A 15740-nucleotide genomic window follows, 5' to 3' on the forward strand; every position below is an offset into this window, starting at 1 on the left:
TCAGCCTTTGATCAGGCAGGAATTCTTGCTGAAAAATGAAATTTTACTTAAGACGATTTTGGGGTGGGTACTACCTTGCAAAATAGACAAAGGTGGAATTCAAATTCAGATAAACACATAATTGCAATAGCTCTTAGATTTATATATTGCTCCATAGTCTTTATAGTACTCTCTGTATGGCTTACAAATATCAGCATATGGCTCCCAACAATCTGGGTTCTTATTTTACTGATTTTGGGAAAGATGGAAGGCTGAGTCAAATTTTAGCTGGTCAGGATTGAACTCCTGACTGTGGGCAGAGTTAGTGTACAATACTGCATCCTAACTGTTCTGTTTTAGAATCAGATACATCAAAGCGAGGCAGGAGTAACAAAACACAACTTCTTTATTGAGATCACAAACAGAACAGAACAGCAAACAAAATGGCACTGGCTTTTTTATACTTCCCTTGCAGGGACAGCATCAGCCTATCAGTGCAAGGCTAGTCTCCCACCTTGCACATGCTCACAAGGCTGGAGACAGCCTGTCTGGTCCCAGGCAACCAATGGCCTGCCCGGGCCTTCTGCAATCTCCTGAGCCTGCTGAGTCATTCAGCAGGCCTAGGACATAACACTTCTCCCCCCTTGGATAAAACAATAAGTGAATACTTACTGTTTTATAGCAGCATACATATAAAAGTGTTCAATTAAGCATGTTGTTATTTCTAAACACAGTTATGTCTGCACGCAGGCAGACCCAGTCATTACATTTCTCATATTTACACGAATACCACATATTGTTTAATACTATCAAACAAAACATCCCAACTCTGAGTGTGCCCTGAGTTCAAGAGAACTATTAAGCCTCCCTTACATACATTCTATTTTTTCACAAGACTGTTAGGCCTGTCCTGGAATTGACAAGAACCTTACATAGTCTTGTAAATGCTTGGGGGGACCTCTTGCTCGCTCTGATCTTCTTAGAGCTGTTGTGGGCACCTGGCCTGCAAGCTTGCCTGCCAGGCTTGGCAGACTAGGACATAGATGCCCCCTTGAATCCGGTGACCCTCCATCATACTGACTGGCCGGAACCTGTAACCCCAGACCAGAGTTCCTTGGTAGGGTGGAATTCCCTGAGTCCACAATGGACACTCTTGGGAGCACTGTCCCGTGAGCCCAAGACCAGCAGATGGAGAAGCCTTTAGTGCCGGTTGGCTGGCCAAATCCATAGACCCAGTGCCCGAGTCGGAAACAGCCTTTTAGGCAGAACCCCCTTCTGGAGCCAGTGTATCCCCACTTTTGCAGAGAGACTGTAGTCCACGATCGTAATCATGGTCTTCCTCCCCCCTGAGAGCAGAGCCAGGAGCGTAAGTGTTGCTGGGAAGCCTCCAGGGTAGTTGATCAATGTGCCGCCTTAACACATGACCATCGTCCAAGGCCACTTCGTATGACAGTGGCCCAGAGACCTTGCATACCACTGCGGTCACCCAGAGATGTCCAGGTCCATAGTTCCTTGCCCAGACCGGATCGCCCACCTGTAGTCTCCTAGGTGCCCATGGCTGTGACACCTATGGAGCCACCTGGTCTGGGTGCAACCTGTCCAGTTTGGTAATGAGTCTGCAGCCCCAGTGGAGTTCAGCTGGGCTCTTCCCAGTGGCAATGCAAGGTGTGGAGTGGTGGCAAAGAAGAAAGTCAGCTAACCTGTGATGCCAGTTGCCATGAGTGATTCTCTTTAAAGCATCTTTGGTAGTACACACCATATGCTCAGTGTGGCCATTGGAAGCTGGATGGAATGATGCAGATGTGGCATGCCAGATCAAGTTGGCTTGAAGAAAAGCCTGAAACTCAGAAGACATGAATTGGGGTCCGTTGTCAGAGACAAGGATGTCTGGAAGACCATGTGAGGCAAAGATTCCTCTCAGTACCTGGATGGTCCTAGCAGTAGTAGTGGAGGAGACAGGAACAACCTCTAGCCACTTGGAATGGCTGTCCATGAGGAGAAGGAAGAATTGCCCCTGAAAGGGCCCAGCGTAGTCGATGACCTTGACTATGGAGTATGTGTCTCCTTTCACCTATGTACAGGGCCTGGGGCATTTCAGGCCTTGACTGTTGGCACACTTGGCACCCATGAACCTGGGTCTCGATCTCCTTATCGAGCCCAGGCCATCAGAGTTGGTTATGCGCAAGCGCCTTCATCTGGACTATTCCCAGATGTCCCTCATGCAGAAAGAGCAAGACTCTAGTCCTCAATGAGGCTGGGATGACTACCCTTCTACCTCATAGGATACACCCCTTGAAAGTGGAAAGCTCGTGCTTTCTTTGCCAGAAACTCTGGAATTCTGCACCAGGACACGTGTCAGGCCATCCTGACAACACCCATGTCAGCACGCGTGTAAGCGTGTGATCAGTGGCAGTTTCTGCAGCCATGTCCCTAGCATTGAGCGTAGATTCAGGCAATTCCTGAATGGAGAGAATGTGCAGAGCAGGAGCAGGAGCAGGTAGAGCTGCTGTAGAGGTAATCTGCTGAGGCCATCTATATGGCCTATTTCTTTACCTGGTTTGTGAAGCAAGGTGAAGTCATATGCTAACAGGAAAATTGACCATCTCAGCATTTGTGGAGATATTATGTGAGGGGTTTGTCTGTTTGTTGTAAACAAGCCCAGCAGAGGCTTATGGTCTGTGTAAACTGTGAAGTGGCAGCCATATAAGAAATCATGGAATTTCTTTATGCCAGCCACTATTGCCAAGGCTTCTCTGTCAATCTGAGCATAATTACGCTCTACAGATGAGAGAGTCCTGGAATAGTAGGCCACAGAGACTTGTGTCCCATCAGCCTTGAGGTGGCTCAGCACAGCCCCAACCCCATAAGGTGATGCATCACAGGTTATGCATATAGGCAATTGCTCATTGAAATGAGCTAACACAGCATTTGAGGTCAGCAAGGCCTTGGCTTCTGAAAAACTCTTTTCATGGACTTGTGTCCACTGCCAAGGAGCCTGTTTATCCAAGAGCCAGTGTAACGGCTCAGATACTGCGGCCTTGTGAGGTAGAAGTTTAACAGTCCCAGAAAAGCCTGAAGTTCGCTTTTGGACTTGGGACTTGGGGCCTGCTGAATTGCTTTGAGCTTGGATTCAGCAGGATGAATGCCTTCAGCATCAATATGGAACCCCAGAAATTCAGTGGAGGTAACTCCAATCTTACATTTGTCTTGATTCAGCTTCAGCCCTGCTTGGCGGAAATGCAGCAAGACAGCCCTCAGCCTTTCAGCTAAGTTCCCAGATGACTCCCCAGCAATAAGGAAGTAGGGACAGACCCCAGGAATACCACGGAGCATTTGCTCCATCACACTTTAGAATATTCCAGGAGCCACATTAACCCCAAACTGCAGCCTTTTTACCTTAAAGGCTCCCCAGTGCCTTTAAGGTAAAAAGGCTGCAGTTGGGGCTTCAGCCATTGCCTCATCAACAGGTAGCTGTTGATAGGCCTGAGCCAAATCAAGCTTTGCAAAGATTTGCCCCCCCCCCTTGAGTGAGGCCAGAATGTAGCTCACCACAGGCACCGGGTAGGCATGCTTATTAAGTGTACATTGTTAGTCTGCACAAATTCGGGCTTCTCCATTGGCCTTCAGTGGCGTGACTATAGGGATTTCCCATGGACTAGAGTCCACAGGTTCTAAGATGCCCTGCTGGAGCAACTTGTCCTGCTCTGCATCTATTTTGTTCTTTAGGGCAAAAGGCACCTTTCGAGGCCTGATCCTGATGGGTGTGATGGCTGGGTCTAAACATAAAGCAATGGGAGGCCCCTTGTATGAGCCAAGCTCTGAACTGAACACACCAGCAAACTCCTTGCAAACTTCTGCAAGGCCTAATGTTTGCAGATTATGAAGTCCAGTCACTTGAATTCCAAGGGCCTCGAACCAATCGAGTCCAATAAGACTCGTACAATCACCCCCAACTACCACCACATCTAGCAGCCCTTCAAAACTCCTATGCTGCACCTTGAGCATGGCCTCCCCCTTCACGCTGACTCTGGAATTCTGGAAGTCAGTAAGGATTAAATTTGAAAGCCTGAGTTTAACTCCTAGGCCACTTCTGCTGCAAATCTTTTTAAAAGTGTCTAAGGAAATGATCGATAGAGCGGACCCTGTGTCCAACTCCATCGACAAGGAAATCCCTTGCAACTTCACGTCAATGTGAAGCTTCTTTTTAAGTGGCCTGTGAACCCCGGTTTTGAAAACGGCTCTACAGGATGCGCAGAAGCCCACCCTATTTTGCCTGGGGACCTTGGTATCTTTCAGAGGCAATTCTTCTGGAGACCGTTCCTTCTGGTGGCCCAAACAGATGGAGGCAATGTGGCCTTGCCTTCCACATGCCCGGCAGATAGCGGAGCAGAACCGGCAGTCGGAGCATTTGTGACGTCCTCCATACCTGAAACACTGAGGGAATGAGGTTGTCTATTGTCTACCTTCCTGAGGCCTTCTTTCTGCTTGCTGCTGAAGCCTGTCTACCTCCAACTCTGGATCCTCTTCTGGAATCTCCCAAGCGACCTCGTGATGGACGGTGCTAGGCATTGGGGGGTTCTTGGCAAGCCACACGGCCTTCACAGCTCCTCCCACTGCTTCTTCAGCTGCAAACTCTCTCAAAGCATCTTGAAATGAGACATCTTCTTTTGCAAAAAGTTTCCGTTGCAGCTCACGACTTTGTAGGCCACAAACCAAGCAATCCTGGAGCTCTCTTCTAGATCCTTAAATACACATGGCCTAGCTGCTTGTCTTAAGGCAGCAACAAAGTCCACAGCAGACTCACCAGGCCTCTGATCCCTCTGCTCAAAGGCGTGCCTCCATGCAATTACTGAGAGCTTGTGTTCGAAGTGCTCCCGCAGCATCCTCAGCATACACAATTGATTCCTGGGGCTGGGGCTACAAGATTCTCTGCAATATTGAAAGTCTCTTGCCCACAGACATACAGCAATGTAGCAGCTTTAAGTCTTCTTGGATCTTGTTTACTCAAAAGTAATTCGCTACTTGAGCCACGTAGGAGCTCTAGTGCTCAGGGTGAGAAGTATCAAATTCCGATAGACGGCCTAGCTTTGACATCGTTACAGTCTGGAGCCACTTCGATGCCTCTCGCTGCAAGTATGAGAAGGGGTCCCACAAAGCCGAGCTCACCTCCAGTGTTCTTGTACTGGTAGGCAATCGCTTCCTCTGGACGCCAAATTTCCCAGAGCTTCAGGCCTCCTCTGGTAAGTCAGCCTAACTTCTCTTGTTGTTCTTCTTGCAGCCAATCCCACTTTCATCGCCAATGTTCTGTTTTAGAATCAGAGACATCAAAGCGAGGCAGGAGTAACAAAACACAACTTCTTTATTGAGATAACAAACAGAACAGAACAGCAAACAAAATGGCATTGGCTCTTTTATACTTCCCTTGCAGGGACAGCATCAGCCTATCCGTGCAAGGCTAGTCTCCCACCTTGCATATGCTCACAAGGCTGGAGACAGCCTGTCTGGTCCTGGGCAACCACATGGTCTGCCCGGGCCTTCTGCATCCTCCTGAGCCTGCTGAGTCATTCAGCAGGCCTAGGACAAAACACTAACCACTGTGTCACCATAGCTCAGACTGCATGGGGGGGGGTCAAAAGTCTGAAAGGGCTCTGGACTAGAACAGCAACAAGAGAGGGTCGTACTAGAAAATCCTAAATGTAACTTATAACAAACATAAGATCCAAAAATTAGAACCTACAGAAGGGAGGAGGCAGAGGTGATGGTGGTGGTGGTGGTGGAGGAGGAGGAGGAGGGTGAGGAGGAGGAGGAGGAGGAGGAGGAGGAGGAGGAGGAGGTGGAAAGTTATAAATCCTAAAATTGCTCAAGACAATAGCTGGGATTCCACATGAGCAGTCACTATGATTTGGATATATTCTAAGGATGACAGTGCCAAAACAGATTCACTTGGAAGATGCTAGAAAAAGTCCTTTTCTCAGAAGCACCAATGAGTTACTGGTGCTTACTGGTGCCAGCATATTGTTCTTACTTGTTTCATAGAAGAAAAGAAGGGGAGCAGTTGCAGAGGATACAATTGAAGGCTATGGAAATAGCCACCCCATAAAAACTTGGAACTAGCTTCTATCAAGTGAACATTTGTTCCAGCAATCCTTAGGTATGATATATGCCATGATTTCTAAGTGTCTTGGTCTAATTTCAAGTCTAGTTACAAGTTTTAAAAGGGAAGACAATCTACTTGGAGCTGAGTACCTCTTGGGTGATTGTTACATGATGATTCCGGCGCTTTGAAGTTGAATAGCTAAATGATGTGGAAAAGAATCAAGGATCTTAAAAAATTTAAATGGTATAATTCTGTTCTACAGCTGGTGTTAAATTATATTCAGGATACTTGGGATCTGTTTTCAGTGTATGTTTCAAAGCCTTATTTGTGTGTACTTCTAGGGACACTCAAACACAGACAATTGAAAGATCAATGACTCCAATCTTTGTTTTTTTTTCTCAATATCTGCATTGTTCATTGTGACTCTTCCTTAAATAACTATCTACTTTTTGCTCCCCAGCTTCTAAATTATCTTCCTGTTTAGATGCTGAGTTTTGATTTTTATGGTTACACATCCATGTTTCTTACCCACAATACAAATCTCTCTTCTTGTTAAAGCTCTTGTCTTTAATATGTCACCTTTCCCTGTGCAAATGCTTTTAAAAAAAAAACAAAAACAAAAAACTGGGTGATAGGGAGGAAGTGATATTCAGGTGTCCCAGGATTATAGCCAGTGGTGGGATTCAGCCAGTTCGCACCACTTCGGCAGAACTGGTAGCTAATTTTTTGTTGCCCAAGCCCAGAATGGACTTCTAGAAGCGGCATCCACACAGACAACAGGTTGTTCACATATTTCAATCCCACCACTGATTGCAGCTCAGGAAGCTTTATAGTTGAACTATAAAGTTCAACTACTACTACCCAAGGAGTTCTTGAAAGAGGGACATCTAAGAATACCTAGATATGATAAGATCTCCCAAGGAAAGAGCAAGTAACTGGATGGACTAATAGTTGCAAAAGAGCTAGAGATGCAATTGATTTTAGGGGGCTCAGCAACTGACTGCAGTATCGTATTTTCCGGTGTATAAGATGACTTTCTAAAGTGCAGAAATCGGCACCGAAGTCAGGGGTCGTCTTATATGCCGAGTCGTCTTATACACCGGAAATTACAGTAGTTTCTGGTGGATAAGACAACTTTCTAGGCATGGAAATCGGCACTGAAGTCGGGGGTCGTCTTATACGCCAGGTCGCCTTATACGCCGGAAAATATGGTACCTTACTTCTGTTTATCTTGGAAATAAAGTATTACTGTAGGGAGTATAGATCTCGGCTAGTAGTTAAACTGAGTGAAGCAGCTGTCCCAGTAGATAATTTGGGTGTCTTAAAATAACATGAATATGCTTGTTATTTAATATAATAACATATTATATTATTTTCTATTATGGAGGAAAGGAGAAGTTTAGCTTGAACTGCCAAAGTGATTGGTAGATTATTGGATTGAATATTAAGACGTATACTTTGAGAAAAGGAGACAAAAGTATTGGAGGGTTGTAGCTAAGCAGAAAGGAATTTGAGTTACTATAGAGAGAGACATATAAAGTCAAGAGATCAAGCTCTGAGGAAAGAGATTTTAGTTTTTCTATTATTGTGCAATATTTCTAAATTGTGTCCTTTGGAGTGACCCCACTAGCACTTAACTATGACAGAAATATGTTCAGGCAACATCTCTTTTTTGTCTATGTATGATACTTTGACTTTCTCTCCTTCTGGAGGACAAAAGCTGTCCGTCATTCTTAACTGTAACTGCTGTTTAAGTAATGTTTTGACCCTTAACCCAACTGCATCCAATTGCATCTAGATGTGTAAAATTTGATTACTATGTCAGAAACAAAATCAGGTTACAATTAGTTATGGAATCAGAAAGAGGCTTATTCAGTGGCATTTGCCAAAGAAGCAAAGGGAGGAAAAATCACAAAAGCAACATTACAGGTAGTCCTTGACTTACAATAGTTCATTCTCCAGCATGATTGGATGGAGAATCCACAAGTGGGTTGTCTTAATCTTCCTGCTCAAATAAGACTAAGTCTGGAAAGTTGCCACGCCTCTGCTGTGCTAGAGCACCCCAGTTTACGACTTAGTCTCTTGCTCAGCAGATGACTGCTCCTTTCCAGATTTAGCAGCAGGTTGTATAATTCCCTCGTGGATTTTCCTTTTTTCACAGTTATTTTCAGGACAATTGGTTTCACTTGATCAAATTACTTAGAATTAAATTGGACATTGCATTTTGATCTAGTGAAGCTCTTAATAATTCAAGGCTTCCCTGCAAGCTATAGTCAACACTCAGGGACGGCTCGCCTCACACATGAGCTGTTCCATCAATTTAATCATCCAGCTCACCTGCTCTACCTGTGATGTCGCTGTTTGTTAGTTCCCTCTAATCTAGCCCCAAGGGTCTGGTCTTCTCAAAGGAAGACTGTATAGGTAGAACCCATTATCCTTAGCCAGGGTCTAGAATCACAGAGGGTTGCCACTCCAGGCACATTACAAGCAGGGGCACAGGCTACCTTTACACCCACCACAGCAGGACTTCGCCCGTCTGAGCTGCAGGCAGCGTGGCCTGATCAATTTCAGGCGATGATGGCTCAGGCCTTTGCTCAGTTTATGGCCTCTTCAGTTTACCACCAGGCCCAACAGGAACCTGCAGCTCCTTCACAGTCATTCCATCAGACAGAGGTCCTGCATTTCCTCAGGAGGCTTCTTGGAATCAGATTCTGAGGACTTCCGAACTGCTCCTGTCAGATGATGAGGACGTTTCTCCTTCGAATCCGGCACCTCTCACCAGCCTCTTTGACCAATTGCTGTTTGGTTCGTTGCTTATCAAGGCGTGCACTTCAGCTAACATTGCCCCGGAACAGGAAGCTCAGCCAGCTCCTTCTACATCCAAGGACCCAAATCCATTGTATTCTGAGCTGGTGGTGACACAGAAGCATATTCCCTACCCCCCCTTCTTCCATAACATTATGCAGAAGCAGTGGGCAAACCTGGGATCCCTTCCCACTCCGGAGGTCTCAGAGAAGAATCTCTTTAATGTGGCTCCTTTCTTCGCATCCTTACTAGAGGTCCCTCTAGTAGATGAACAACTAAACTCTCTATTTTCTAATTCCTCTATTCCAAGGGACAGGGCCAAAGCGCTCAAAGCAGAGGACAAGAAATTTGAATCTGCCTTGTGCAGATCCCATCAGGCTTCGGCGTGGTCGGTCAAGGCGTCTACATTCCTGGCCTTTTTCGCTCGGGCCTCCATCATATGGCTCCGTGAACTCCAAGATCTGATTCCCCCTGACCAGGCTTTTGCCCATCAGAACCTGGGTAAGTTAGTGGCCACATTGCAGTACATGGTTGATGCTTCCCTCCATGCTGCAAGGTATTCCTCACGTGCCATAGCAGCAGACATCTCAGCTCATAGACTTCTATGGCTCAAGAACTGGCGTGCGGACCTGAAGGTCAAGTGGCGTCTGGCTACTAAGCCTTATAGTGGGGGATATCTCTTCGGTGAAGCCCTCAACCCTTATCTAGTAGAGTGCAAAGATAAATGCAAAACTATGATAAATATGAGTAGGAGAGGGGATAGGCGATCAGGTGACGGAGTTTCACACCATTATTTTCGCAGGCAGTCCTTTTGTCCAGCTTCCAATTGGGACTGGCCTCAAACCCCTCATACCTTTTCCCAGAGACCAGATCGTCCACAGGACCGCCCCACATCCAGGACCAAAACACAATTCCAGGCCAAGCAGTCCTTTTGAGGCTCAGGGGGACATCCTTTCAGAAGGACTAAGTGACTCCAGGTATCCTTCCCCCATAGGTGGTTGACTGTCCCTCTACGCCAATGTATGGGAAGTCACCACCAAAGACTCCTTGGTGTTAAACACCATCACTCACGGTCTAGCCCTGGAATTCTGGTCCAGTCCTCTAGAGCACTTCCGGTCTTGCCCCACCCCCAAGAACACAATCAAAGCAGACCTCATGTCAGAGGCTATTCTCCATTTATCGCAAATAAGGGCCATAGAGCCAATTCCGGAGGATCAAAGGGGGCGGGGGGTTTACTCCAATCTTTTTGTCGTTCCAAAGTCTTCGGGGGCTGGAGAGCAATTTTGGATTTAAAGAGTCTAAACTACTACCTAACTTACATGAAGTTCAAGATGCAGTTGCTCCAATCGATCCTAGCCAGCATCAAAAAAGGGGACTTTCTGACATCTATAGACTAAACGGAGGCTTACTTACACATTTCTATTCTCCCTGGGCATTGCAGGTTCCTCAGATTTTGCTATGCCCACCAGCATTTCCAATACCGAGCATTTCCTTTTGGTCTCTCCTCGGCCCCCCGTGTGTTCACGAAGGTATTGGCAGTGCTGGGCGCCACCTAAACAAATCCCAATACGGGTCCAGTGCTACCTGGACAACATTCTGTTCCAGTCTCCTGGAAGCTCAATCAGACCTAGCCCGTACCATCACGATCCTTCAGACTCACAGGTTTTCTGTCAACTTCCAGAAAAGCCAGATGGTTCCATCAACGTGTTTCCTTCATTTGGGTGCGGTCATAGACATCCTATGTCTATCTGTCACAGGAACAACAGGACAGCATACGGACCCTAATTCATCGGGTCTGAAGGGAGAGGGTGATCACCCTAGCAAGGTTGTCACAACTCCTGAGGAAGATGGTGTCCTGCATAGCAATTGTACCATGGGCACGCCTTCCTGCCAGGGAACTACAGTGGTTCTTTCTCCCTTTTCAGAGGCTGCGCATCAGTGCCTCCACCCAGAAGGTTTGAGTTCCGCATCAGGTGTTGCACTCCCTTTGGTGGTGGGGAGCACACCTCCAGTCAGAATTGGCTCAGGGTCGGTGGTCTTAGACAGACTTGGCAAACAATATAAACTGGTTGGAGCTCAGGGCCATATATCTAGCCTTACGTCACTTCAGCAGCAGAGTGGCAGGGCAACATGTCCTGGTGCTCACTGACAATATTGCTGCAAAGACTCATGTGAACAGACAGGGGGGAACCAGATCCAGGCCTCTCATGGAGGAGGCCTACTTGTTGGGGACTTGAAGGAGAACAATCTTTGTTCCATCAGAGCGGAACACCTCTCCGGAGAGGCGAATCAGCAGGCGGACTCCTTAAGCAGGTCAACGGTGGACCACTCCGAGTAGCTCTTGGACCCCAGCTTGTTTAGGGAGATTGCAGATAGGTTTGATCTTCCAACATTAGACCTCTTTGTCTCTCCAACCAATTCCCAACTTCCAAGCCTTTCCTCCCCTTCCTTCCGGCGACAAGCCACAAGATCCTGCATGACCAGGCAGAGGTCATTCTGATTGCCCCACATTGGTCGAGATGTCCGTGGTTTACCGACCTGGTGGAACTTTCCATCTCTCTCCCAAGGAGGATTCCCTCAGGTCGTATTGCCCTCATCCAGGGAGTCCTTCAGCATCCAGACTCTCAGTGGCTCCAGCTGACCACCTGGCACTTGAACGGTGGGCTTTGACCCGAAACTCATATCCGTTGAGCAATCCAGGCGCCCCTCTATGAATAGGATTTATGATGCCACATGGAGGAGCTTTTGGACCTGGTGTTCAGGGCACAAAGTAGAACTCTCAGACATTACTATCCCGATTGTTCTCGAATACCTAATGGATGGTTTGGACAAAGGGTTAGCACCAAATACCATCCACAGGCAGGTTTCAGCACTATCTACGGTGTTCCTGTGTGACAATTCCGCCCCCTTAACACACCACCCTATGGTGCGTTCCTTCCTGAAAGGGGTGACTAATTCCAGGCCCCTGTCATGCCTCCATCTGAGCCTGACTCTGAGGATGACATGGCGTTCCCTGTTGAGGCCCAGGAGAGGATGTCTGTGGCTTCAGAGGACTTGGGGAAGAACAGGCTGAAGCAAGTTTGGAACAGGGAAGGCAGAGCTCAGGCAAGGCCCCTCCCCACCAGATCCCAGAGCAAGAAGAGCAGAGAGGAGGAGGGAACAACGGAGGCAGGCTCACTTGCTTGGGAGGAGAGCGTCATGCCCCACTTCACAAGGCACACTTGGGGAGTAGGTATTTAAGGGGTGGGGTGGGGCATTTGCCAGGAACAAATGTGAACTCTTGTGATGTGAGCTCTTGTACCTGAACTCTTTGTATTTTGGGCCAAGTTTGTTTCCTTCTGAGTTCTCCTTGCTGTCCTCAGTTTTGCAGTTTGCAGGTTACAGGCAAGCTGGGCATGGAAAAGATCATACTTTGATATCTGTTTTACTTTAAAGAACTGTTTAACTCCGTTGACTGTTTTATTGAACTTGTGCCAGCATGTGTGGGGGCTGTTGGGTGAATGTTGGCAGTGCTTACAAAGACAATTATTCTGACCAGCTAAGTGCTTTGCCTCCATTCGGGGTCCTGGGTCATCACAGCCCCCAGCGGTTCAACATTATCCTTCTTGGGATCTACCCCGGGTCTTACAGGCTCTAACCTCGCCACCCTTTGAATCTATTAACACATGCACTCTAAGACTACTGTCTATGAAAGTGGCCTTTCTTGTAGTGGTCACGTCAGCCAGACAAATTTCAGAGCTGGCTGCCCACTCCGTCAGGGAAGACCTGTGCGTTTTCCATGCAGACAGGGTGACCCTTCACCTGCCTCTTCCTTTGTCCCCAAGGTCAATTCCTTGTACCATAGATCCCAGGAGGTGGTGCTCCCTAATTTCTGCCCTAATCCATCTCACGAACGAGAAAGACAATGGCATACTTTAGACGTTCGTAGAGCTCTATGATGTTACATCAAATGGCCTTCCATAAATCCGAGGCACTGTTTGTTTCCTTTCAGCCCTCTTCCATGGGTCAAAAGGTCTCATCCTTGACCATAGGCAGGTGGATTAGGGCTTGCATTGCCCAAGCATACCGGTCACAGTCATTGGCCGTTCCCGGCCACATCACTGCCCATTCCACCCACAGTGCTGCTACATCAGCAGCTTGGATGATCCAGGCATCTATCGGGGAAATCCTTGTTTGTCAAACATTCCAGATGCCTCGTTTGGACGGAGGGTGTTACAGCAAGTGGTATCAGCCAGTGGGACTCAGGCCCAAACTACTTCCCCCCCTTAGGGATAACAGGGCTTTGGTATGTCCCACTCGTGGATTATCCATCCAATCATGCTACAGAAGGGGCATTGCCTTTTCTCAGTATGATGATGGAGAATCCATACCTCCCTTTTAGTGTCTATTTGGTCCTGTGTCCCGTATATGATGGGCACACGCGTCAGATTAACATCTGTGCCTCGCCTTCGTCGCAAACTGGGGTGCTCTAGCACGGCAGAGGCATGGCAACTTTTCAGACTTAGTCTTATTTGAGCAGGAAGATTAAGACAACCCACTCGTGGATTCTCCATCATCATGCTGAGAAAAGGCGTTCAGGTAAGACAATGCCCCTTTAGTGACTGTTCGAAGTTACAATAACATTGAAAAAAGTGACTTATGACCATTTTTCACACAACTGTGGCAGCATCCCAATGGTCATGTGATCAAAATTCAGATATTCGACCACTGATTCATATTTTTGATGGTTGCAGTGTTCTTGGGTCATGTGAATACCTTTTGTGACCTTCTGACAAACAAAGTCAATGGGGGAAACCAGATTCACTTAAAAATGTGCTACTAACTTAACAACTGCAGTGATTCACTTAATAACCGTGGCAAGAAAGTCATAAAATGGGGGGAAATGTGGCTAAATTTACTTTGTTGCTTAGCCACAGAAATTTTGGGCTCAATTGTGGCTGTAAGTCAAGGACTACCTGTACAATGTCATAATGCCAAATCAACAATTTTGCATGTGTGTTACGTTATTACAGTAGAACAATGTCTATTGGCCACTCCAGGTTGATGTGGAAATGCTGCTCTCCTCCTAAACCCCTGGTGAGATTTATTCTGCTATTGTCTCGTTAAAGCAGGCATGTCAAATTCTCGATGTCACGTGACGTCACACAACGTATCAGGCCAGTTTTGTCATTGCTGGCAATGGGGTGTGTGTGGCTTCCACATGATGCGTCTGGCCCATGGGCCAGCAGTTTGACACCCCTGCCTTAAAGAATTGGGCATAGTAGTGTTGTGCCAGTCATCCTTCAGATTTTTAGAAGAGTGATAAAGCTGTATTCTTTTCAGCAACTGTACATGTGTAATTGAGAGCACTCTATAGCAGAAACCCAATGGAATCAGATTGATCTCTAATAATATAATGAGTTGGGACACAGGAGAATATTCTGAGCAGCAAAATATATGGGGTGATTCCTTCTTGAGTTCAGTTAGCATTCAGTTTATTTGTCACCATCCAAAAGGAAATTCTGCTGATACTCATAAGAGTCAGCTTTGTTCTAGCTAGTTTTTTTCCTTCTTCTGCTTTTTTCATCACAAAGGATAATCTGTCATCTGATTCGAAAAAACAGAGGAATGGCAAGGGCATAGCTTTCATTCTAGGTAGATTCTTCCCACCCAATATTAATGTTGTTTTCAGCACTGATAATGGCATGCATTCCAAGTCTAGTTTGGAATGAATTTTGTTCGGCATCCTTGTAGAATTTTTGTGTGAAATAAGAAGTTGCAGAAACAGGGTGAAACCACAAATCTTTGACTTAGACTTTTTTATGTATAGAATGTTGCAGAATTGTGTGCATTAAAGTTTGGCAGAAGATTGTTTAGCTACTGCATTGAGTATTATTGAATTTTAAAATTATTTTTATGGTAATATATGTTACGAGGTCTTTGATTGTAAACAAACAGTAACAATATGTCTAAAATTCTGAAGAATGCTACTAAACAATAATGAATGGCTTACTGATTTTTAGGAGTAAGAATTATAACAAGAATGTGAGTTCTCTGAATCTTGGCTGAAATGAGGCACATTAAAGAAACCCACAAGGAGTCTAGATGCAACTGTCTGTGACTTGCTGTTTTTACAAAGTAAATGAATGGAACAAAATAATAACCATTGAATCAGGTCATCTTGTGTTATAGCAAAAACATTAAACTTTCAAAAAATTACACTGTACACTTTGTAGAAGTGCACATAATGTAGAATACATTGAACCATTCTGGTAAAGAGATTTAGAACAACATTCCTAAAACTTTCCCATTTCATCTGGAGGCATGTCTTGATTCTTTCTTTTGTTCCTTCACCTCTTTTGAGAAGAATCCATTAATGGATTCCCAGTCATTAGGATCTGACTCATTAGGATCGAATTCAGGAATTTCCTCTCCCCATCTCCAGTACTTAAAACAGTGATAGTGGAGGATGGATGTTGTTTTCCCTGTATCTTGAGTATTAGTTAAGTTGATTGAGCCAGGGAAAGCTCTTAGTTTTGAAGGAGCTTTTTCTGTGGTGTGTTATATACCTTGGAGCATGTTTTTATAAAGGTTGGTTGAGCTATATAGTCATTTCATGACATCATAGGTGACCCTGAGCATTTATACTAAAATGATATATATTTTTGGAGACAGAACAAAATTAGAGTGTTCCAGCCATAGCAGAGAATAATAGAACGGGTTCACACTAGGCTAGTTTCTTTAATGATGTTAAAGAATGATAATAATGATATTAAATAAATCACAGCTGGCTAAGTTAATACAATATATTAAAAGTTCATTCTCACTTTTTTGCTTGCCACAAAAATACTAAGCATTCTAGGGAGATGTCCTCATAACT

General features: G+C 45.8%; 1 protein-coding gene across 17 annotated transcripts in view; it reads left to right on the forward strand.

Moving 5' to 3' along the window:
* The window catches only part of SRCIN1 (SRC kinase signaling inhibitor 1), a 386975-nt gene that overhangs the window by 161914 nt on the left and 209321 nt on the right, over positions 1 to 15740 (forward strand). Inside the window, exon 1 of one of the 17 annotated variants that reach the window (XM_039333066.1) lies at positions 9363 to 9382. The exons of the other annotated variants lie outside the window; for them this stretch is intronic. The gene's annotated coding sequence lies outside the window, so the exon portion shown is untranslated. Of the gene's footprint in view, positions 1 to 9362; positions 9383 to 15740 lie in introns of those variants that run through there. 17 annotated transcript variants of the gene reach the window in all.

This window comes from Crotalus tigris, unplaced genomic scaffold (genome assembly GCF_016545835.1).
Source record: "Crotalus tigris isolate CLP2741 ecotype Arizona unplaced genomic scaffold, ASM1654583v1 scf7180000024472.5447098, whole genome shotgun sequence".
NCBI lineage: Eukaryota > Metazoa > Chordata > Lepidosauria > Squamata > Viperidae > Crotalus > Crotalus tigris.